General features: G+C 45.0%; 1 long non-coding RNA gene across 1 annotated transcript in view; it reads right to left on the bottom strand.

Moving 5' to 3' along the window:
- Window positions 1-23,281, bottom strand: part of LOC138756139 (uncharacterized) — a 35,565-nt gene extending 12,284 nt beyond the window's left edge. The window contains exon 1 of the long non-coding RNA XR_011352793.1: window positions 23,173-23,281. This is a non-coding gene — a long non-coding RNA (uncharacterized lncRNA). The remainder of the gene's footprint in view (window positions 1-23,172) is intronic.
- Between the last annotated feature and the right edge of the window lie 288 nt (window positions 23,282-23,569).

Below are 23,569 nucleotides of genomic sequence, written 5' to 3'. Positions count from 1 at the left end.
TTTTTGTAGTGGATGGCCACTGGGATAAATGGGCTCTGAACAGATCTACCAGGATCGTGGCCTCCATCCTATTGGACAGGAACTGCATTGTTTTATACAGCGGGGCATGACTGGTGTGTTGGGGGGGGAGCATATGTTTCAGAATGGTGCCTTCCCCACCCACCCCTGCTCTGGGTCCGCTGCCACTTCCCCCTCCCTCTCTGGTCTGATGCTGTTGCCACCCCCTCCCCTGCTACAGTCAAATGCCACCACCCCCCATGGCTATGATGTTGCCACCACCACCACCACTCCGGTCCGATGCTTCCAAAATATCATTGTGGCCCCGCCATTTAACCACTGACTCACTCTCTGGTATGTATTGTGGTGCCTTTTTTATGTGCACACACTCCCTAATTTTAGAACCTGGCTATGCCCTGCCAATGGGGTGCCTTTGTTGGCCATTTCCTGCCTCACCAGGGAGATAATCTCTTCCCTGAGGGCAATAGCAACCATCTCAGCTGAGGGGAGGAGCAGAAGGCTGAGAAGTGGGAGGTGCATTGGCCAGCATGGTGGGAGGTGTAGTGTGTAGAGCAGTGGGCAGTGCAGTTTTGCGCAGTTTCTCCTGCAGAATTCCTGCAACATGGTGAATGGGGTGGGGTGGGGGGTCTAGAGATGCCACGTATGCGGGCATGGCCTATGCCAGCTCCTGTTAGGGCATAGAACACGTCCCTCCAAATACTCTAGCCTCTAAAGAAGGACAATGGCTTCATGGGCTGTTTTGCCACCTGGTTGTCCCATCAAGGGCAAAATCACCCACCCCTCTGAGATCAGGGCAGACAGTAGTGACTAAGTGCCCTGCTAAGGTGGGGGTTACTCTCAGGGAGGTTGCGCCTGGGAGCCCCGTGGTGGAGGATAGTGATAAGGGCCCATTCTCTGATGATGTTCGTGGCCTTGCTAAGTGGTACATCAGATCCAATTCTAAAGGCATGGGGAACCTGGCCTGAACCACAGTCACTGCCCAATCCCACAGAGTGCTCTCCTCCTCAATCCCCTTCTTTCCACTTGCAAGGAATTGTTAACCAAATGCTGTGTGGAATGATTGCCCAGAGTACTAGCCTCTAGGTGGGAAAGGCAAATACGGGGGGACCCCGTAACCCACAGCAGGAGTAGCCACGTGGCTAAATGCTCGCCTGGCAGCTGGCACATGTCCATCAGCTCAGCCGACTCCTTGGCGGAGTATTTCTGGGCCTCTATAGCCTTGTACTGGTCTCCTGCCTGTCTGCTCGGACTCTTGACATTCTTGGCAATCTCCCCATTGTGGAAAGCTGATGGGGGTGGATCCTCGTGACAAGTTTGGGATGACGTGGTTAACCACCAGGCTTTCAAAGTCTTTGGAACATGGGGGGGGGGGGGTGCATAATCAGACTCGGCCTTCTCAAAGTCATCATTGTCCATCCACACATCCCCATGTTCCAACCACGCATCACTCTCTTCCCCACGCATGTTGATGATTCTGATCCTGACAGGATTGACCTGCCAGCTGGATCAGTGGGCTGCCTGAAGATGCTGCACTTTGACTAGCTGCCCAGCAGCTTCAGTGCATCTAACTTCCAAGCTGCTGATACATCCTGGTGGCCTCGAGTGCTTCCTGCAAGGACCTTCACTGGAGCTTTAACAGTTTGATTTGCTCACCTTTCTGAGCACCACAACTACATAAATCAGACATCATAACACCTCAGTAGGGATATCAGTAGCCATAGGGCTCCCCCATAACTCCCCTGGTCCTGGGAAACCCCAATTTCTCCAGGCAGGAGATCATGTGGTGCTTCTCTCCTTGGGGGTCCAAACTGTCGACCCAGTTGACCAGCATGTCATAGCTTGCCAGCTACTCCGCCAAATAGTTGAACCCTGACGGTCATCGGTCCACTCGAGAATTTTACATTATGAACCCATGGATCCTCTCCTCTCTGTGAGTTACCTCCTGCTACCCCTGTTGGTGAGCAGGTACATAATAAAACAGGCACCCGACAGGACATCAACGCACACACTTGTTAGTCCAATCTCCCACATGGTTAGTACTCCACGTGTGTCTAGCCGAAACTGAACCTTGCTTGTAGCAATGAATTCTTTTCTATCCCCTTAAGCCCCAACTCCCATGATCAGGTTCAATTGGTTCACAGAGAGATAAGTCAGGCTACAAGTGTTACAATCACAGGTAACTTTAATGAACACATAGGAGACAAATAAGGGAGAATGGCAAACAATACTCAATTCTTTGGCTTGGCTTCGCGGACGAAGATTTATGGAGGGGGTAAAAAGTCCACGTCAGCTGCAGGCTCGTTTGTGGCTGACAAGTCCGATGCGGGACAGGCAGACACGGTTGCAGCGGTTGCAGGGGAAAATTGGTTGGTTGGGGTTGGGTGTTGGGTTTTTCCTCCTTTGCCTTTTGTCTGTGAGGTGGGCTCTGCGGTCTTCTTCAAAGGAGGTTGCTGCCTGCCAAACAGTGAATACTCAATTACTATATTATTAAACCACTATATGGACATTCACATCAGAACAGGTCGGACTCTGATACCAGTGGCCAGCTACACACTCACACATGTCTTCTTTCTTTGGCTTGGCTTCGCGGACGAAGATTTATGGAGGGGGTAAAAAGTCCACGTCAGCTGCAGGCTCGTTTGTGGCTGACAAGTCCGATGCGGGACAGGCAGACACGATTGCAGCGGTTGCAAGGGAAAATTGGTTGGTTGGGGTTGGGTGTTGGGTTTTTCCTCCTTTGCCTTTTGTCAGTGAGGTGGGCTCTGCGGTCTTCTTCAAAGGAGGTTGCTGCCCGCCAAACTGTGAGGCGCCAAGATGCACGGTTTGAGGCGTTATCAGCCCACTGGCGGTGGTCAATGTGGCAGGCACCAAGAGATTTCTTTAGGCAGTCCTTGTACCTTTTCTTTGGTGCACCTCTGTCACGGTGGCCAGTGGAGAGCTCGCCATATAACAGGATCTTGGGAAGGCGATGGTCCTCCATTCTGGAGACGTGACCCATCCAGCGCAGCTGGATCTTCAGCAGCGTGGACTCAATGCTGTCGACCTCTGCCATCTCGAGTACTTCGACGTTAGGGGTGTAAGCGCTCCAATGGATGTTGAGGATGGAGCGGAGACAACGCTGGTGGAAGCATTCTAGGAGCCGTAGGTGGTGCCGGTAGAGGACCCATGATTTGGAGCCGAACAGGAGTGTGGGTATGACAACGGCTCTGTATACGCTTATCTTTGTGAGGATTTTCAGTTGGTTGTTTTTCCAGACTCTTTTGTGTAGTCTTCCAAAGGCGCTATTTGCCTTGGCGAGTCTGTTGTCTATCTCATTGTCGATCCTTGCATCTGATGAAATGGTGCAGCCGAGATAGGTAAACTGGTTGACCGTTTTGAGTTTTGTGTGCCCGATGGAGATGTGGGGGGGCTGGTAGTCATGGTGGGGAGCTGGCTGATGGAGGACCTCAGTTTTCTTCAGGCTGACTTCCAGGCCAAACATTTTGGCAGTTTCCGCAAAGCAGGACATCAAGCGCTGAAGAGCTGGCTCTGAATGGGCAACTAAAGTGGCATCATCTGCAAAGAGTAGTTCACGGACAAGTTTCTCTTGTGTCTTGGTGTGAGCTTGCAGGCGCCTCAGATTGAAGAGACTGCCATCCGTGCGGTACGGGATGTAAACAGCGTCTTCATTGTTGGGGTCTTTCATGGCTTGGTTCAGCATCATGCTGAAGAAGATTGAAAAGAGGGTTGGTGCGAGAACACAGCCTTGCTTCACGCCATTGTTAATGGAGAAGGGTTCAGAGAGCTCATTTCTGTATCTGACCCGACCTTGTTGGTTTTCGTGCAGTTGGATAATCATGTTGAGGAACTTTGGGGGACATCCGATGCGCTCTAGTATTTGACAAAGCCCTTTCCTGCTCACGGTGTCGAAGGCTTTGGTGAGGTCAACAAAGGTGATGTAGAGTCCTTTGTTTTGTTCTCTGCACTTTTCTTGGAGCTGTCTGAGGGCAAAGACCATGTCAGTGGTTCCTCTGTTTGCGCGAAAGCCGCACTGTGATTCTGGGAGAATATTCTCGGCGACACTAGGTATTATTCTATTTAGTAGAATCCTAGCGAAGATTTTGCCTGCAATGGAGAGCAACGTGATTCCCCTGTAGTTTGAGCAGTCTGATTTCTCGCCTTTGTTTTTGTACAGGGTGATGATGGTGGCATCACGAAGATCCTGAGGCAGTTTACCTTGGTCCCAACAAAGCTTGAAAAACTCATGCAGTTTGGCATGCAGAGTTTTGCCGCCAGCCTTCCAGACTTCTGGGGGGATTCCATCCATACCTGCTGCTTTGCCACTTTTCAGTTGTTCGATTGCCTTATATGTCTCATCCAGGGTGGGAACCTCATCCAGCTCTAGCCTTAGTGGCTGTTGAGGGAGCTGGAGCAGGGCGGAATCTTGGACTGAGCGGTTGGCACTGAAAAGAGATTGGAAGTGTTCTGACCATCGGTTGAGGATGGAGATCTTGTCGCTGAGGAGGACTTTGCCGTCTGAGCTGCGCAGCGGGCTTTGGACTTGGGGTGAGGGGCCGTACACAGCCTTTAGAGCCTCGTAGAAACCCCTGAAGTCGCCAATGTCCGCGCTTAGCTGGGTTCGTTTGGCAAGGCTAGTCCACCACTCATTTTGGATCTCCCGGAGTTTGCGCTGAAGATGGCTGCATGTGCGACGGAAGGCTTGTTTCTTCTCTGGACAGGACGGCTTTGTAAGGTGAGCCTGGTGGGCAGCTCGCTTCTTTGCCAGCAGCTCCTGGATTTCCTGGCTGTTTTCGTCAAACCAGTCCTTGTTTTTCCTGGAGGAGAAGCCCAGTACCTCTTCAGTGGATTGCAGTATGGTAGTCTTCAACTGATCCCAGAGGGTTTCAGGGGACGGGTCCGTGAGGCGGGTTGCAACGTCGAGCTTTGCTTTGAGGTTTGCCTGGAAGTTTCCTCTCGCTTCGTCTGACTGCAGGTTTCCAACATTGAACCTCTTTCTGGGGGCTTTATTGTTCCTGGGCTTTGGCTTGAAGTGAAGGTTGAGCTTGCAGCGAACCAGCCGGTGGTCAGTGTGGCATTCCGCGCTAGGCATGACCCTGGTGTGGAGCACATCTTGTTTGTCACTTTCTCTCACCAGGATGTAGTCCAGGAGGTGCCAGTGTTTGGATCGGGGATGCATCCAGGTGGTCTTAAGGCTGTCCCTCTGCTGAAAAAGGGTGTTTGTAATGACAAGTCGCTGTTCTGCGCAGAGCTCCAACAGGAGGCGCCCATTGTCGTTGCACTTGCCGACGCCATGCTTGCCCAGGATTCCTGGCCAGGTTTCTGAGTCTTTGCCGACACAAGCATTGAAGTCGCCCAGGATGACAACCTTGTCGGCTGTAGGGGTACGTTGGATGAGGTTGCGCAGGTTTTCTGCTGGTTCCGCCTGGAGGGTTGGAGCATAGACACTGATGAGGGTGATGTGACGCTTGTTTTGAAGTGGGAGTCGCATGGACATGATTCGGTCCGAGAGGCCTGTCGGAAGGTTTTCGAGTTTGGAGGCAATGAAGCTCTTGTCCATGAAGCCTTCACCAGATAGGCGTCGTTCATCCGAAGGCTTGCCAGACCAGTAGATTGTGTAGCCCGTGCCGCGTTCTTGGAGGCTGCCTACATCTGCCAGGCGGACTTCACTGAGAGCGGCTATGTCGATGTCAAGTCTGAGGAGTTCATGTGCAATGAGGGCAGACCGACATTCAGGTCAGTGGCTGTCAGCCTTGTCTAGCATGGTTCTGATGTTCCAGCATGCTAGCTTGAGTTTGTGAGCATCTTTTGAGGGGGAGGACGTGGAGGGGGAGGACGTGGAGGGGGAGGACGTGGACCTGTCCTCGGGCCTGCGCAAAGGAGCTTTTAGGTGGAGTGCAGTGCGCGCAGTACTGGCCCCACCCTTTACACCCATGGTTCGTGTGCCGTGGCCAAGCAAGCTGGGACGTGGCAGCGAGGTCCTTGGGTCGTAGGTTTTATATCGGAGTGGCCTTCTCCTATGCATGTTTCTTACACGGGCTGGAGGGGCCTGCCTCCCCTCCTAGGTCGGTCCATACTGCCCGGACCGGGGCCGAGGCCGCCGCAGTTCACCCTGTGCCTGGATTGGGGCCGCCGCCTCCCACTCTCTGCCCGGATCGGGGCCTTCGCCTGCCCCACTCGACCGAGGCCGGGGCCGCCGTCTCCCCCTTGCTCCTGCCCGGATCGGGGCCGCCGCCGTCTACCCTTCGCCCGGACCGGGGCCGGGGCCGCTGCTGCTCTCCCTGTGCCCGGACTGGGGCCGCCGCCTCCCACTCCCTGTCCGGACCGGGGCCTCCGCCTGCCTCACTCGACCGAGGCCGGGGCCGCCGTCTCCCCCTTGCTCCTGCCCGTATCGGGGCCGCCGCCGTCTACCCTTCGCCCGGACCGGGGCCGGGGCCGCTGCTGCTCTCCCTGTGCCTGGAGTGGGGCCGCCGCCTCCAACTCTCTGCCCGTATCGGGGCCTACGCCTGCCTCACACGACCGAGGCCGGGGCCGCCGTCTCCCCCTTGCTCCTACCCGTATCGGGGCCGCCGCCGTCTACCCTTCGCCCGGACCGTATACTCACACATGTATAAACTCTCTATAGGCAGGGACTTACACAAACTCTCCTTGTTCCCTGTATCAACAGGGGTGTGGCTGTTTACTAGCACTGATATATTGCAATACACTCAGATAAAGGGCATACAATCGTGGGAAGTAAGTAAGAAGCAGCGAGGTCATGGAACCTTCACAGATTAAAGAGGAGGAAATGCTTGCTCTCTTAAAGTGAATAAGGGTGGATTAATTCCCAGGGCCTGACAAGATATTCCCTCAAACCTTGAGGGAAGTTAGTGTAGAAATTGCAAGGGCTCTGACAGAAATATTTAAAATGTCATTAGCCATAGCTATTGTGCCAGAGGATTGGAGGATAGCTTACGTTGTTCCATTGTTTATAAAAGGCTCCAAATGTAACCCTGGAAATTTTAGGCTGGTGAGCCTGGCATCAGTATAAAATAAATTATTGGAAAGTGTTCTAAACGATCGGATATACAATTATTTGGTTAGCATGGATTGATTAGTGATAGTCAACATGGCATTATGCATGGTAGATCATATTTAAGCAATCTTATAGAGTTTTTGGAGGAGGTTACCAAGAAAGTGGAAAAGGAAAGGCATGTTGTCTACATGGAAGGCCCTTGACAAGGTCCAGCATGGGAGGTTAGTCATAATGGTGCAAACGCTAGGTATTCATGGTGAAGTAGTGAACTGGATTTGATAATGGCTGGGCGGAAGAGGCCAGAGAGTAGTGGTGGATGATTGCTTCTCAGATTGGAGGGCTGTGACTATGGTGTGCCTCAGGGATCGGTACTGGGATCATTGTTGTTTTTCATCTATATCAATGATCTGAGTGATAATGTGACAAATTAGATTAGTAAATTTTCAGATAACAGTAGGTTTGGAGGTGTTGTGGACAGCAAAGAAGGTTTTCAAAGTTTGCAGAGAGATCTGGACCATCTGGTAAAGTGGGTTAAAAAATGGCAGATGGAATTTAATGCAGACAAGTGTGAGATGTTGCATTTTTGAAGGACAAATCAAGAAAGGACGTACATGGTAAATGGTCGGGCACTGAGGAGTGAGGTAGAGCAGAGAGATCGAGAAATACAGATATATAATTCCCTGAAAGTGGTGTCACATGTGGATAAGGATGTAAACAGAGCTTAGCATATTGACCTTCATAAATCAAAGTATTTAGTACAGGAGTTGGGATGTTATGTTAAAGTTGTATAAGAAATTAGTGAAGCCAGATTTGGAGTACTGTGTGCAGATTTGGTTGCCTAACTGCAGGAAGGATGCTAAGATGCTGTCCGGACTTCAGGGACTGAATTACAGGGAAAGGTTAAAAAGGTTAGGACTTTAATCCCTGGAGCGTAGAAGAATGAGGGGTGATTATGAGGGCAATAAACAGAGTAAATGTCAATGGACCTTTTTTCATTGAGGGTGGGTGAGATTCAAACAAGAAGACATAGGTTATGGGTGAAACAAGAAACGTTTAGGGGAACCATGAGATGGTGGGAGTGTGGAATAAGCTTCCAGCTGATGTGGTAGATGCAGGCTCGATTTTAATATATAAGGGAAATTTGTACAGGTATATAGATGGGAGTGGTATGGAGCGCCATGGACTGAATGCAGGCTATTGGAACTACTCAAGAAAAAGTGGTTTGGGACAGGCTAAAGTGGACTGTTTCTATGCTATAATTGTTCTGTGGTTCTATGGTTTTACGATGGCTCAGCTTGTGTAGTGCACACCTTACCCGTGGCACTTCCAGCAATGTCCATAATAGCATCCTGGCATGGAGCGATGTCTGGGGCTTGGACCACAATGCAGAGAAATGTGCTATCCATTGATGTTATATGTAGTTTTTTTTCTGGGCGCCAAACCAAAAATGACCCTAGGTAATTTAAATGAGCCAATGGCAAGATGTGCACTAATGGGTGGTCGAGTTCAACCATGATTGACAGGTGATGTGACTTCCAAATAAGTTTCAGACAGGGAGAACTTGTGACCACCCACAATCCACAATATTCCAGACAGGCAGGGAGGCCACGTGTTTCTCCACAATCCACATAAAAGAACATCCAATTAGTCAGTGGCTAATGGAAGAGCAAATTTGTAGAGAGGTAGCAGATAGCAAGAAACATAAAGACATTTTAACAGGATGGGAGGTAAAAGGGTGGAGTAGGATTACTGGACTGGAACAGTATCATGGCTGTAGAATGAGATGACCTGTAGAGGGAGTCAGTGTGATTGAAGTCAGAAATCAGAAGGGAACTATCACTGTACTGGAAGTAGACTATGGGTGCCATATAGACCTCAGGACACCGAGGAACAGATATGTAAGCAGATTTTGGAATGGTGAAGAAATTACAGTGTTGTTGTTATGGAAGACTTCAACTTCCATAATATTAACCAGCACCTCCTTACTGCAAGAGGGATACCTTGGGCAGAACACATCAGATGTGTCCAAGAAGGATTCCTGACTCAGTAGGTGGACCAGCCAACTAGAGGAGAGGCCATACTTGATCTAGTACAGGGCAAGAACCTGGTCAGGTGGTGAACCTCTCTGTGGGTGAGCATTTCACTGAGAATGACCACAAATCCCTAAGCTTTAGCATAGCTATGGACAAGGATAAAAGTAGACAAAATTGGAAAGTGTTTAATTGGGGAAGGCCTAATTATGATGGGATGAGGCAGGAACCAGGGGGAGTAAATTGTGAACAGATGTTCATGGGAGAAAGTACAGAAGTAATGTGGAGGATGTTTAAAGGCTACTTACGCTGGGTTCAGGATATGTTTGTCCCACTGAGATAGCAAAAAATGGTAGGAAAAGGTTGTCAAAACAATGAGGCAGCTGGTTAAGAGGAAGAAGGAAGCATACATTAGATAGAAGAAGCAGGAAACAGGAAGAGCTCATGAGAAATATATGGTAGCCAGGAAGAAACTTAAGAAAGGACTGAAGAGAGCTCAAAGCAGGCATGATAAGGCCTTGGCGTGTAGGATTAAGGAGAACTCCAAGGCATTCTATCCATATGTGAAGAACAGAAGGATGATGAGAATGAAGGTGGGGCCACTAAAGGATAAAAGCAGCATGTGCCTGGAGGCGAATGAAGGTGTGGAGGTCCTAAATGAATACTTTGTTTCAGACCTTGTTCAAATTAGGGAAGAGAAAGTGTTGCATCTTTATTGATGTCCCTGGGACTGGACCCATTATACCTCAGATTGCTGTGGGAAGGAAGGGAAGAGATAACTTGGGCATCAGCTATGATATTTAAGTCATCCTTGGCCACAGAGGAGGTACTGGAGGATCGAGGAATGGCATATATGGTTCCTGTTTTAAAAAAAATTGATTAGGTCAAATCCTGGGAATTATAGATCAGTGAGACCTATGTCAGTGATGTGCAAACTATTGGAGAAGATTCTTAAGGATAGGATTCATGGGCATTTTGAAAAGTACAGTATTCTCAGAGATAATCAGCATGGCTTTGTGAAGGGAAGGTCGTGCCTTATGACCCTAATTGAGATTTTTCAGGAGATTTAAAAGAAATTGATAAAGGTAACATGTAGATGTAGTCTATATGGATTTTTGTAAGGCATTTGACAAGGTCCCCCATGAGAGATTCAATCAAAATGTCCTGAGGCAGGAGATCCTTGAAACTTTAGCTGAGTGGATTAAAATTGGATGAAGCACGAAAGTAGGCTAGCAAATAATATCAAAGAAGATACAAAAAGCTTCTTCAAGTACATAAAGAGTAAAAGAGAGGTGAGAGTAGATATAGGACCACTAGAAAATGACACTGTAGAAATAATAATGGGAGGCCAGGAGATGGCAGAGGAATTAAATGAGAATTCTGCATTCTTCGCTGTAGAAGACATTAGATGTCGAAGCGTAATAGAGAAGGGAAATTAGTGCAGTTATGATTTCAAGGGAGAAGGTGCTCAGAAAGCTGAATGTTTTAAGGGTGGATAAGTCTCCTGGACCAGATGGATTGTACCCTCAGGTCCTGAAAGAAATAGCATTGAGAATGTAGAGACATTAGTTGTGATCTTTCTGTAATCTGTATGTTCGGCTCCGAATCATGGGTTCTCTACCGGCATCACCTACGGCTCCTAGAACACTTCCACCAGTGTTGTCTCCGCTCCATCCTCAACATTCATTGGAGCGACTTCATCACCAACATCGAAGTACTCGAGATGGCAGAGGCCGACAGCATCGAATCCACGCTGCTGGGTAGGTCAAGTCTCCAGAATTGAGGACCATCGCCTTCCCAAGATCATGTTATATGGCGAGCTCTCCACTGGCCACTGAGACAGAGGTGCACCAAAGAAGAGGTACAAGGACTGCCTAAACAAATCTCTTGGTGCCTGCCACATTGACCACCGCCAGTGGGCTGATATCGCCTCCAACCGTGCATCTTGGCGCATCACTGTTCGGCGGGCAGCAACCTCCTTAGAAGAAGACCGCAAAGCCCACCTCACTGACAAAAGACAAAGGAGGAAAAACCCAACACCCAACCCCAACCAACCAATTTTCCCTTGCAACCGCTGCAACTGTGTCTGCCTGTCCCACATCGGACTTGTCAGCCACAAACGAGCCTGCAGCTGACGTGGACATTACCCCTCCATAAATGTTAGTCCGTGAACCCAAGCCAAAGAGAAGAAAGATGTCTGAAATAAATGAATAAACAGACAGATAAATAAATAAATGTATATGCCAAAGATTTTATGTGGAATTTTTGCCAAGTGCCTGCTGAAAATTTATCTCAAAATATATATTTTCCTTACTGCGATATTATTCAACAGGCCATAGGTAATTATACAGGAAAAAGATAGAGAATACTGAGAATGTACAGTTTGACTTAAAGAGCACACTGATAAAATTTCATTGTGGCAATTTGCAATTTCATGTCTTTGCTTTGAGTGCTATTGCTTTGCAACACACTGTCAAAGTACTCATTATGTTATATTTCTTAACGTGATTAATTTCCAAACAGAAAAGAGTTGAAATTCCACCAGATAACATGAACATGAGTGCCTTTTATTGGACTTAGTACTGTAGTATGTCAGAATTTAGTCCTTTAACTTGTAAGAAATGTATGATTCTCCTCCAGACTCTTGCTTTTTAAATTTCCTTCCTCAAATGTTGGTTGGAGTTCTTCATGAGTGATTTTGGGAAGTCTCAAATCACCACAAATTAACTGTTTAGAACATAGCTTTGCTCATAATTAACACCTCTTGAAACTAAGTGGGCAATCATTTCAGTACTTGGAAATGGAACATTCTAGTCCATAAGGAGTGATTCTGATATTGAAAGTTTAAGAGAAAGTAGATTACAAAAAGGAATACCCTTGTCAGGTTGGGTTTAGTACAATGTTGGACCAGTGTGTAAACATCATGGCATTGGGTATCACTTGGATGCAGCTTGCAGAATAAAAACCTGTTCCTATCAGTTACTAAATCTGTGCTGCACTGCTTGGCACACCTTAAACCCACTAAGAACTCAAGTTCAAGTTCAAATGTATTGGCAGAGTACATACATTATATTACATACAACTCTGAGATTCTTTTCCTGCAGGCCAGGCAGATTTTCTAATTACCAGTAGCGTGAACTATACTCAAGAAAAAATATATGTATGCAAAATAGAGAACTGTTAACAAAGAAAGAAATGACTGTGCCAATGCAAAAAATAAATATTCAGTAATAAATTATGTGCAAAATAAGAATCCTTAAATGGGTCGCAGATTGAATCTGTTGTTTAGGAGTTAGATGATGGAGGGTAGCAATACTTATGTAGCACCTCTATCTCTTTCCTGATGACAGCAGCAAGAACAAAGCATGTTCTGGGTGGTGTGCATCCCAGTGGCATAGTTAGGGGAGGGTGGAGGGGGAGCAACTGCTTCCTCTAGCACATTCTTTGAATGCAGGGCCTTCTTCAACTGTGTGCTCACTGCTCAGTCCCCTGTGATGCACTGGTGGCCACACTTTTGAAGAATATGCTCAGAGGGAGCATGTGGTCTGGCAGCTGGCATCAGAAAAATGCCATGGCCAGCCGTCACTGATGGCCACAGTGGCTGACCAGCGAGATATCCTCTTATACGTCTGGAACACAATCTGTTGTTCACGGGTGTGGAGGTCAGCGTACTTCCCCCTCAGCCTATAATACCCGGAATGGGAAACCGGGCCCGCCCCTGAGGGCAGCGAACATCAGCGGCACCTGAACTTTTGGCAACTGCATCATCCCACTCTATCTCAGCAACAGCTGCTTCATGTGGACCACTCCTGGGCACACTGCCTACTGGTAGACCTAAAAGGGCAGCAGTTGGTACATGCCAAAACTTTCCAAACATTTTCCCTGGCAAGGCAAAGCTACCAGCACACTCCCTCCCACCCCTACCCTGACTCAATCACCCTCTTAGGCAATGAGTTCACCTGCATCCAAGTGGAATTCCCCTCCACAGTTCACCTCAACCAAGCCCAAGCACTGTGGTGAGGCACCACATTTTCTCAGAGGGGCCTCAGATTCACAACAGAGGATACTGCCTCCCTCCAGAAAAACTGAACCCTAGCCAAGGAAGTTAGAGGAGATGGGGATCATGCCCAAAGCAAATTGGGCATTATGCCAGACAGATATTTTGAACCGCACATACAGGATTTCACAGTAAATTTACAGGGGCCCTCCATATTCTCCAAAGTCAACATCATCCGGGACTATCATTAAATCCCGACCCACCAAGACAACATACCAAAGCCTGCCCTCATCACCCATTTTTGCCTGTTCAAGTTCCTCAGGATGCCCTTTGGACTCAAAAACACATTTCAGACATTCCAGAGGCTGATGGACGTGGTGGGACAGGATCTCAAGTTTGCATTTATGCAACTGGATGACACCCTAGTTGCCAGCTTCGACCACAATGAACATGCAGCCCACCTGCCTGAGTGACTTTGGCCTAACAATCAACCTGGCCAAATGCCAGTTCAGGCTCGAAAACCTAACTTCCTGGGCCACAGGATTAACAGGCACGGAGTAACACCACTGCCGGGAGAGGTAGAAGCTGTCAGGTTCTTCACCAAATCTTTCACAATGAAAGGCTTCCAAGAATTAGCCAGTATGATCAACTTCTATCACTGTTCCATACCAGCAGCAGCCCACATAATGTGCCCCTATTCAGGTTAATTGTAGGGAAGACGAAAGAAACCACCTTGGACAGGAAATTATTGGGGGCCTTCGAGAAGGCAAAGGAGGCACTGGCCAATGCCACATTGCTGGTGCACCACAGGATAGATGCCCCAACAGGCCTGATGGTGGAGCACGGCAGTCAGTGGAGTGCTAGAGAATTAGTCGAGGGACAATGGCGGCCTCTGGCTTTCTTCAGCAGGCACCTTCGACCACCCGAACTGAAATACAATGCTTTGATCGTGAACTCTTGGCATTATACCTCAAGGTCTGACACTTCCACTATTTTCTGGAAGGAAAACAATTCAAAGTCTTTATGGACCATAAACCACTGACTTTTGCATTTAATTAAGTGTCAGACCCGTGGTCTGCTCAGGAGCAGAGGCACCTGTCATACGTGTCAGAATTCAACACTGACATCGATCACATAGCTGGGAAAACGAATGTGGTAGTTGATGCTTTATCATGCCCAACAATGCAAAGCATACAGACCCTGTCCCACGGGGTAGGTTATATGGCTCTGGCAGAATCACAGCAGGCAGGGCCATATCACCTAGGATACAGGACCACAGTGTCAGGACTCCACCAGGAAGACATCCCAGTAGGTCCAGGTAACATAGTGCTCTTCTGTTTCCTATCCACCAGCCACCCCCCATTCCATAGTACCTGCAGTCTGGAGGCAACGTCTTCAATGTGGTACACAACTTGGCACATCAGGCCATCAGGACAACATTTCTCATGGTAGCCAGCAAGTTCTTGTGGCACGGCCTCCAGAAGCAGATCAGTTAGTGGGCCAGAACCTGGACACTGTGCCACACATCAAAGGTCCAACTGCCCACAAGGGCACCCCCACCCCAGTCCTTCGAACTGGCACAAAGGTTCAGCCACATACACATAATCATTGTGGGACCACTGCCAGTGTCTCGGGGGCATGATAGCTACTGACAATGGTTGATCGCTTCACAAGATGGTCGGAAGCAGTCCCACTGACAGAGACAATGACAGAGGCCAGCACCAGACCCCTGATAATCACTTCCCAGAACACATGACCACGGACAGAGGCACACAGTTCACATCAAACCTGTAGACAGCACTGGCAAACCTACTGGGGATGCAACTCCACCATACCACAGCATACCACCCCCAGGCAAATGGGGTGGTGGAGCGGTTCCACAGACACCTAAAAGCAGCACTGATGACTCGGCTCAAGGAACCCAACTGGATAGACAAGCTTCCGTGGGTCTTCTGTGGATCCATACAACTGCCAAAGAAGACCTAAATGCCTCAGCAGCAGAGCTAGCTCACCTTTGGGCATTCCTGGAGAATTCATGCCCACAGCCCAAGACCCAGACGAGTCACTCACAGCAATCCTGGAAAAGTTCAGGGAAAGACTGGATACCCTGGCCCCCATACCACCTATACAGCAAGGGCAAATAAAAACTTTCATCCCTGTTACAACAGCCCTTATGAAGTACCGTACAAGCTAGTCAGGCACAATGCGTCAACATGTGTGCTGGACGTAGCCTGGAAAGAAAAGACATTCACTGTTGTCTGCCTCAAACCAGCACACCTGGATGCAAGCCAACCGGTCAACACACAGCCACCACGTTACAGGGGTAGGCCACCCAAGCAAAGGCAGATCATAATCGAAGATGACAGCATCTGCATCACCAGTTCTGGGTGGGGGGTGGGTTGGGGGGAGAGACGTGTAGCAGCCTGCTACTCGGTAAGTGAACCAGCACTCAAAATGGAGGACTAACATGGTGAATGCAGAAAGCCTGCGCTCACTAATGGCCTTCACGGGCCAGGAGTCTGCAGGGCAGGAACACAGCCAATCAAAGGTCAGCTCACTGGTGACATCACATCCACCCGCAGCAGCGGGAATACTGGACCCAGTGGTGGGAATTTGGGGCTATAAAAGCAGGGTTGGGGAGATCAATAAATCAGCCTTGACTTCACTTAAAGCTGAGTGTGTGTCATCCTTCTCTTGCTCTGCAGTACCATCTTGCCACAATGCTTTGATTTTAAATACAAATAAAAATTATATACTTCCTTTAAAACTGTATCATTCTTAATTTCATTGTGTTTTGATGTTAAATACAAAATAAAAATGTATAATGAGTTTAAAATTATTTGGTATGATTTGTGGACATAGTGAGGCTGCCACCTCCACCTCCCTCCCCCCCAACCCACTAGGGGCCTGACGCCACCAAAAAATAAGTATGGTCCACCATTCCACCACTAACTCACCATGTTGTATGTATCATGGAGCTTTTTTATATGTGCTCATCTCCTTAATGTTAGAACCTGGTGCATCCTTGATGATTGCTGCTGCTCTCTGATGGCAGTGTTCCACATGGACGAACTCGATGGTGGGAAGAATTTTGCCTGTGATCTACTGGGCTGTGTTCTCTAACTTTTATAGGGCTTTTCACTCAGAGGTATTGGTACCCCCCCCCCCCCCCCCCCACCAAGAGCATAGCTCTAGACAGCATCGCTGTCGAGATCTCAGGACCACACAAGCTTCTCCACTCTCCACTGCGGTAAGGTCGAGGGTGATGTCCCTGACAAAGAACAATCCAACTAAGACCTCAACGGTGGAACAGGCATATGACGTTACTTTGAAATCTATGGCTGTGAAGGTGGATGAAGGCTGCAACAAATCCATCATCTCCAATCGTCGTAGTTTTCATGCCATTGGAATTAGTTGATTGATTTGTGAATTATCACGTGCTTCTTGGAGTGCGACATTACATGTTAAACAAATACACACGCAGGTATCCTCGCTCTGTGGAAAATGGAACAAAGTCTATCATCCTTGACCTCACGGGATAGCCATGACCAATGTTGAATGGTACTCCCATAATAGGCCGTGATGCATCTGCTCAGCACATTTTCCACAGCACAATTGTAGAAGTTTACCAAGGTATCTCATGTCATAGCGACCCCACCCCCCCCCCCCATAAACTCCTGAGGAAGAGGAGGCACTGATAGGCTTTCTTCACAATGACATTACCATGTTGAGTCCAGGAGAAGTCCTCCAAGATGGTGACTCCAAGTAATTTAAATTTGTTCTCCTTCTCCAATTGCACAGTGAGACCCAGATCTTGGAGTTTGCTGATCAGGTTTGAGGGGATGATGACACTGAATGTCAATCTGTAGTCAATAAAGAGCATCTGATGTATGCATCTTTGCTGTCTATATGTTCCAAGGATTTGTGAAGAGCCAGTGAGGTGGCATCTGCCACAGACCTGTTGCTCTGTTTGGCAAATTGGAATGGATCCAAGTCACTGCTCAGGCTGGAGCCACTATCACCCTTTTCAACTATCACCCTTTTCAAGAAAAGACAGAGACAATTACAGAAATACCTTTCTAAAATAGAGGAACTAATTGTCAAGGGTAAAACTGAAAATTACTTACATTAAAACAACGGTAAATTTTGAGAAAGGAGTGATTGTATTGATTGATGGAGCAGGCCGGAAGAGACATGCTCTCAATTTCTATGAAGAACCCCAACAATCAATTCTCTGATTTGATCTAAATAACAGCAGGTCTGATACACAATTATATTGTGACTTGTGATCATATTGAACGTGATGGTTTCTATTTAAATTTAAAGCTTTGGGAATTCAGGGAAAGTGGTTTAGGGAATGTAAAAGAGGTTGAATGATGAGTGCAAAACATCTGAGAAGTTGTTTTATTTGCAGTCTGGGGAGCAAATGAAAAGAATAGAATGCAATTGCTAGTTATTAGTGTCCAAATGTGATCTTAACCTTGAGTCTGTTAAACTAATGAGTGCTCAGTACCCTCTTTGTTATTAAGAGATTCTCCCAATTCCAAGATGCTGAAACCATGCTCCATCATGTCAGACTTTCAGGCAGAGTACATCATCCACATGTTGGTTTGTAATGTGAAATCACTTTCTTGATAATAGATTGAAAGGCAACATTTCTTATAAATAGCAAATTGTTAGTTGAAAAAAAATTAAGTTAAAATTGGCAGTTAATTGGAAACTTAAGTGCTGGAATACAAGGATTGAGAGTGCCGAATAAAGGCAAATTGTAACATTTCTTGTATCAGACTTGGAAGGGATACAAATATTTGATGGTCAAATTTCATCTGCCGGATGGTGGGATCACAGCACTTAAGCTTCTATTCCTATCTCCCACCTATTTTTGAAGAAGGCGTGAAATAGACAGCCCTGCATTTCATCCGCCAATTAAGTGGGGGAACTTTATGGCAATATTACAAGGCATTCAGTTATATAATGACAATTAATGAATCTCTGAATGGCTGAAGGTCCTAATGATGAACAACAATTGTTATTTTTCATTTCCTGGGGAGTAAAACAGATAAGGGGGAGTTTGGTGCATTTATTTCTGAGGATTTACGAGAATTAAATATTTTTCCAAGCATAATAAAATTATCTATGATAGCCTATAGAGATTGAGGCACATTTTTCATACCAGTAGAAGGTCATGATTAACTTGGGCATCTGATCATCAACAATGATTGTGCAGGCACAGAGAATGATTTATGATCCCATGTGTATAATTCATGCACAGAATTCCTCCATCAATTTTTTATCTAAATTGGGGCATTTTAAATTATTAGAACATTAGCATGAAATCAGCGGGATTTCATATTCATGCAATCACCAAATGGACTCTTTTCCACCTGGAAAGTTTCTCAGCCATGCGTTTGTTACCACTTCTAATGCACTCTCCATTTTCCTTCTTTGTTTTCATGTTTATAAATGAGGTACTAACATGTACCAGGACCCACTTATCCATTGTTCCTACTTCCACTGATGTACAGTGACATCCAATTGAACAACACCTCAATTTAAAAAGTCTCATATTTCTATTTGAATGTTTCCATGATGTCATCACTCTGCCCTATCTCCAGCCATACTAGAAACATCTCAGTAATCTCCACAGTGTAAAACCTGGCATTACTGCATATCACAAGGTAAAGGAACAGAAGTAGGCTATTCGGCCCATTGAGTCTGCTCCACCTCTCCATCATGAGGAAAACCATTCTCACTTCTACTTCCAATTTCCAGTCTTTTCCCTATATCCCTTGATACCCTGACTAATTAGATACCTATCAATCTCCTCCTTAAACTCCGCAGTGATTGGGCCTCTAAAGCTGTACGTGGCAACAAATTCCACAAATTCATGACCCTCTGGCTAAAGATATTTTTCCTCATCTCTGGTTTAAATGTCTAAGACTAAGACTGTACTCTCTTTCCCTGGAGTCATCCACCAAGGGAAACATCTTAATCACATCTACTCTGTCCAATCTTTTCAGCATTAGAAACATTTCTATGAGATCCCCTCTCATTCTTCTATACCCAAATGTAATTAGTTGCATAGCCCTGCCATCAGTTAGTAAACCTACCTCTCTTTCCTTTTTAGAGATTCTTCTTGAATCCTGTCTGATCACAATGAGTACAATGTGCATATGTCCCAAAATTCTTACTTGATGTAGCTAATCGGGTTCTTGTAATGGAAAACCAGAATAAAAAATAGTGAATTAAATTAGAAGAGACAAGAATTACATAGGATAGATCTAACAATACTGGTGCAAAAAAAAAAGACAGTCCATGATCAGTGACCAAGGGGAGAGCTTCAAGAGTCTGTTAGTTGTTGGATTTCTTTAATGTGGCTTTTACTCAAGTGTCCCACATCTCCCTATAATGGCTTGGCATCAGTTATTTTCTTTGAATTATTAACTGTGTTTGTGATGCCTTTGCTCTCTATAAGAGAAGCCATATTAATGTGTTAGTATTGTTGGAAAGAAGGGATTAATTTCCCCAAATTGCTAACTTAAGGGAAAATGAACTTTTATGCATTAATTTATGCATTATTTCTTCTGAATTATGTATCAAAAATAAACTAAGCATTTTTGTGGATTCTTTTAATGCTTATCTTATGGTATGTTTGGTGGGAAAAGGCTGCTGACCTCCCATCAAAGGGGCTACACATATATTGAGGCATCCTCAAGCAGCACTGTGGCTAGAAGACTCAGCTGCACACTGGAATGAGTTTGTAGGTGCTCTTACCCTCAATCCCTTCAGTTATTTAAAAGAGTGGAATGTGAGTTTAACAGTGACTACTTGCTATTCAATAAATTCAATAAATAAATTCAACATAGAATAACCTGCCCATTTTTGTCATTAGCTGGTTAAATCTTAATTTCTACTAATTATGATTTTTTTTAATGTCATTGACCATTAATTTCACATGTGCTTTAGAAAATCAATGTAGTCTCCAAGCAAAAAGTACATTGTAACAATCTGCTTCCTCCCCATTGAGAACTGGTATCAGGCGGGGATCACACAGGGCACCTCTTACCTCATATTAAGCATGTTGTTTAGCAGACAGGCATTATGATTCTTCCTGCCTTTATGTACCTGCCTATTTCCAAGTTGAGCTGAAATTAATTTCCATGATGATATGATATGAAAACATCAAATGATGGGAACATCAACAGATCAGATGGCTTTTTTGATAAAGCAGAATTAGCATTTTGGGTCAATGACCTTCCATCCAAATATATTTTAATGCAATAACAGCAATGCAAGGATTTATATATTAGCCATTGATCTGCAGTCTCTATGGAATTTAATACTTTTGGGGTGCACTTTAGTTGGGTGAATTGACAGCAATCATTCCTTCAGATGTTCTGTTCCCTGTCCCCAAAACATCAACCTTTCCATCTCTTATTATCTCAGTGGTTTTTCTTTGAACTACCACTGTGTTTCAATTTCTGGTGAAAGGCGTTGACCAGAAACAAAACACTTTTTCTCGGACCACAAAATGCAGTTTACTTCTGACTCATCTGTTTTATTTTTCAATATCTGCAGTACTTTTTTACTTTAGATGATTGGTGTGTTTGGTTTACAGCTCATCAGCACTGTTGGATGTAAGAACACATTTCAAGCTTGAAAGTAGTATAAATTACTTGATATTTCAGGAGATGAACGGGTTCTTGGTGCTTGAAACTCTCATATTCAGCAGGAATACAACATTTTTTGTCCACTTCTGCACAGCTTACATTTATAGAGTGTCTTTAATATAATAAAGATTCACAGGAACATTTTCAAACAGAATTTAGCACCAAGCTAACCTTAGAGAGCAAAAGCAAGAAAAAGGAAGTAGTTTTAAAGGTATGACTTGAAGTATGGAAATAGATAGCAAATCCAAAATGTACTCCAGCTTCAAATGTAATCCAATTTCTAGTCTGATGTGTGTAAACATCTGCCTTACAAGGATAACACTTTCTTCAGTTCACCTATTTTCTGTTCACTTTACGTATGTGCACTCATGTTTAAGAAGATTTTATGTGAAATATTTCTAAAGGGGATTTTGGGAACAAAATAAAATTCAGTTAGATAGGTCTTTTACAATCCAAAAATGTTGGTAATCAATAGGCAGAAATAAAAAAGAAATAAATGTTTGGTGTTCTGCCATTTCCATTGACACATGGCCAAAAACAATTGAAGCCTGCAATATCAAAAAAAAACAGATAATCCAAGACATGTCAATTTCTGAAAATGAATCTGGTTTTCAACGTTGGCACTGAGATTATCATCTACATTAGAAAGCCTATCAGTTTCTATGAAGCCTGGTAATTGTTCTGCCAATTTACAAACCAGGCAGTAAAGATGAAAATCTATCCTAATATGTACAATGACCCAAGTGATTAATTCAGGAAAAGTTTAAGTAAAACACAGTTTACATTATAATCATGAAAGGAAGGGGATGTACACTTATTTTAATTGGAAGATGGTCTTTGATAACATTTTGACAGATTATCCGCAGTCAATAGTAGCACCTTAACAATGAGTCACAAAGTGCTTACTCAAAGCATTTATTAAGCATATCTTGCTTCAATGTTTCAAATTCTTTTCCACAGAGAAGATCTTAAGGAAAAGAATCGGAAGAAATAATGTTTTCAAAATTGGGTTTTAAAGCAAATTATTTTCATCAGCTATTATGTTGATGTGATAATTTTTCTTATTACCAGGATGTGGGAGCCACTGACCAAATCACCTTTCACTGGAGGTGTGCAGGACACTGCAGGTGCTAGAAGTTGAAACTCCTACTACCATTTTCTAAATAAAGTGGTGAATCTTCTTTCTGAACTTCAGTAAATCAATAGGCAGAAATAAAAAAGAAATAAATGTTTGGTGTTAGCAGCTCCACATACAACTAGGCTTGTTGGTGTGAGGCTAGTGTCACATATAGCATGGACTGGGTAAAGACAGCCACAAAGAACGTTAATGAGGGGACTGGAATTTTAGAAAATAAGAGCTGCACATATTTACTGATATCAGCTTTTTATTTTCTTATATTGCCCTTAGCACGACTAGTCCAGCAACAAATTCCCAGCAACAACATGTGCAAAATTGAGCTAAGGCAAGTTGACTGTTTCCATGAAACTTTAAAACAATTCAGGTCATTAACCTAAAGCATTAACCCTGTTTCTCTTTCCTCAGATACTGTGAAGTAGTTCTAGCATTTCTCATTTTTAAAAATAATTCACTTTTCCTTCTCAAAACACAAAAAAGCCTTAAGATGCTCTAATATCCAAAAAAAGTGTATTCATACTGCAGCCTAACCTGTAGCAGAGATGGTTAAGAAATGCATTGTCTGTGATTCAGAACAAGTACAATTGGCAGCATCAGTCAACCTTTAAAGAGTTTTTAGAATTCTGCAAGGTACAATAAAGCTGACAATCTGGCACACTCAGGATTTTGATGGTGTTAGACCAAATGACTACAAATTATTGGATATTATTAAAATAAATTTAATTTCATTTATATTTGGTTGTTACAGAGTATTAAAATAAATTTCCCAGTGAATGTAATAAGTTCAAAGGAAGTACATCAAATGCGACACTAATTGTTTTAAAGACATTATGTGGAATGCAGGTTCCTGTGAGCTGAATAGGAGCTTTGGAAAGAAGATATTGCAGGAATTAGTGATCTGGGAGGGAAAATGGAAACTGAGGCACTGATAAGGTGGAAGGGAATGCAATAAAAATTACTTGATGAGCCAGATGGGGGCCTCCACACATTCAAGCTAATCCAAGTTTTTTTTAAAATCACCTCATGTGTTACAAGATCAAACCAGCCACCACAAAGAAGCCATATCACACAGGAGTAAAGATGAACAATTACTGTATTAACAAAAAATCACCTTCAAACTTTAATTCAAAATCTCCCCCCCCACTTTATAACAATGCCCACTGGTTTCTATGCAAATTTCTATAACAGTGTAAAACTAATAAATTCCCCAGCCTAAATATAACATAGTAATTAAAATCTAAGATATATTTCCAATCAGCCCACAGAAAAAACTTTAGACACAAAACAAACACAAAACACACAAGACTCACAAAACTTTGATCTCAACTGAAGCAAAGATCATAAACAAAATTCAGTTTGTTTGCTAACTGAAGCCCAAAGATCTTTGAGAGGGAGAGCACAAAATTCAAAGTTGTCTTCTTGTGCTGCTTGCAGAGAGGAACAATGGCTCAGTCCGGATCCTTCTGGCTGCCTTCAGAATGTTCATCCTTTTTGAAATCCCAACATTCTAAACTGTCCTCCAAACCGTGATTCATGCTCTGGGCCTTCTTCCTCTCCACAGCACCCCCAGTGGTGGTCTATCATCCAAGTCCAGAAATGTTTAGATCATTTTCTGCACATGCTCAGTCTGTCTCCCACTCTCTCAGTAGTCCACCTTCACCTTGGCTCTCTCAGGGAAACTGTCACTTTTTAACATAAAACCACACA

The sequence above is a fragment of the Narcine bancroftii genome, chromosome 3 (genome assembly GCF_036971445.1).
Source record: "Narcine bancroftii isolate sNarBan1 chromosome 3, sNarBan1.hap1, whole genome shotgun sequence".
Classification (NCBI taxonomy): Eukaryota; Metazoa; Chordata; class Chondrichthyes; order Torpediniformes; family Narcinidae; genus Narcine; species Narcine bancroftii.
This window is presented reverse-complemented; position numbering and strand designations above follow the sequence as displayed.